The sequence below is a fragment of the Helianthus annuus genome, chromosome 4 (genome assembly GCF_002127325.2).
Source record: "Helianthus annuus cultivar XRQ/B chromosome 4, HanXRQr2.0-SUNRISE, whole genome shotgun sequence".
Lineage (NCBI taxonomy): Eukaryota > Viridiplantae > Streptophyta > Magnoliopsida > Asterales > Asteraceae > Helianthus > Helianthus annuus.
The window spans coordinates 111,566,446-111,568,578 of NC_035436.2; the positions used below are offsets into that span (position 1 = coordinate 111,566,446).

At 43.1% G+C, this 2,133-nt stretch overlaps 1 long non-coding RNA gene across 2 annotated transcripts; it reads right to left on the reverse strand.

Annotated features, from left to right (window-relative positions):
* Positions 1-208: 208 nt before the first annotated feature.
* On the reverse strand, positions 209-1,538 carry LOC110936103. 2 transcript variants are annotated; one of them, XR_002589723.2, is made up of 3 exons: positions 1,185-1,538; positions 932-1,088; positions 209-851 (listed from the first exon to the last, which is right to left on the reverse strand). It is a non-coding gene; the product is annotated as an uncharacterized LOC110936103 (long non-coding RNA). The 2 variants fall into 2 exon arrangements; XR_004890323.1 differs by having other exon boundaries at positions 209-1,088.
* Between the last annotated feature and the right edge of the window lie 595 nt (positions 1,539-2,133).

Consider the following 2,133-nt stretch of genomic DNA (forward strand, 5'->3'; position numbering starts at 1 on the left):
AAGTGTAACTCACTTGTTGTCGAGAAATTTTAGTTTCATTTTATAAGTTGTATAACAACACTAAAATACGTATACTTTTATATTTGGTTTTATAAGAAAACTAGAGTTTCGATTGGTGTCGTTTTTTAAGATATACTCTCGTTGTGTAATTCGAGTTTTTATGAAAATCGGGCAGAGTTTCCTCTGTTTTTAGAATAACCCGACAATAGAATGCGTCGTATAATTTCAAAATTCAATCACTTCAAACAAAATATACTAAAATTTTATGAAATACTATAAAATAAAATGTAACCAATCGCTAATCCATTCGGGTCGAGCTCGGTCGCGTATAACTAACTAAAATCTAACGTAACTAACTCGCTACGCTAACAACTTTACCGGGCCTCTCGTGTTGACCAGGAGTTGACTGTTGTTGACTACCTTGACCTGTTGTCGACCCGAGTTGACTCGGGTGTTGACCGAGCCAACCGGGTTTGACCCGAAACGCAGTTGAGTTGAGTCGAACCCGACTGAGTCGCGAAACCCAAACCGAATTCTGCCCTTGACTCCCGTTGACCAGCATTGACCAGTCAACCTGACGTGTTGACTGGTTTGACTTTGTTTGACCCGAACTCCTCGTTGACGGCTGTTGACCGAGCCCGAAACAATCCAACTCGGAACCAAATTCTCACACAAAAGAAAACAAAACTCAGCTGGATCTAACCAAACATAACCCGAATCCGTAACCTCTTCACTCGAACCCGAACTAAAAGATGATAACCACCACTGCTGTCGTGCGCCTCCGTTAGCCACCCCACCCATCACGGTTGACATCTTCCATCACCATTACATCATACACCCACACTACTACCCTGAAACGAAAATCAAACAGTCGAGAAGACGGAGATCGAGCCGGATCTGAAATAAAAGTGGAGAAAGGATCATGGCTTACAGAAAAAAAATCATCACCATCTTCATCGATGTGGACAAAAACCGAACAATCTTCGCGAAATTCCACCGCCACCGCCGTGAGCGGCGTCAGCGCCGCCTGTCGTCGCCGGTGTTCCACCGGCTCTGACAACTTCGGCCGGTTGTGATCTTCGTCGGATCTGAGAGAGGGACGAGAGGACGAGGTGTTTGAGTCAGACTACATAAAAATAAAAATAAGAACATAAGGATAAATAAGGTAAATGTGTAGAGCTCACCGGAGTTCCGGTGGTCACCGCCGCCACCGGACGTCTCCACCGCCATCAGCGGTCCGTCGCTGGAAATGGTACTCCTGCGTTCTCTCTCTCCCTCGCTGGGTTCTCTCTCTCCTCGAGTTCTTCGATTTCTCCGCAGCATGGTCGTTTAACCAAGAGAAAGGGAGGTGTCGGGTGGTTTAAAAGGGTAGGGTTTCATCAAAATGCTCAGACTTTAGATAATGAAGGTTGTGTGTTGTCTGTATGTTCATTTGAGGGAAGGAAGGATAAGATTTTTGTATATAAGTGTGGGTTTGGATAAGGTGCAAGAATTAGAGGATTTGGGGAAAGCAGGAAACGTATGCGGCTAAAAAAAAATGAAAGGATTAGGGTTTACACTCTTTAAATACATAGAGTTTCCCTAATGGGCTTGGGCTTGGGCCCAAGGCCCACAAGCCCAATCTCGTGATTAAATGGTCCGTAATTCCTACGAGACCCGTTTCCAAACCCGAACTCCATACGTGTCGTAAAATAAAGTTTTAGATTCAAAATAATTAAAATAGTGTCGGTAGTAGTTGTCATCGCGTCTGAACGCCGTTTGCATAACAAGTGCGTAAAACACGTCGTTTGTTCGTTTAAATATGTTTTTCGATTCGGTTTCGACTACGGATATAAAAATTTAATTACGAATCAAAAATATATCATAAAAATTTAATATTAGTCGGCATTGTCAGTGTTTTGATCGGTTTCATTTCGTTGTCGTTTTACGTTTAACATGTTTCTCCGTAAACCACCGTTCGCGCACTGTAAGGTCGGATAGACGTTTCTAGGCACTCCAAAGGCCTAATTAAGTTAATCCATGTCTTAAACACTATTTATTATCGCGTTAATCACCTGTTAATCACGTAATTAAGAGCCGTAAATCACCGGTTGTCACAACCAGTGGGCGTAACAAACTCACTGGTGGTTCTCA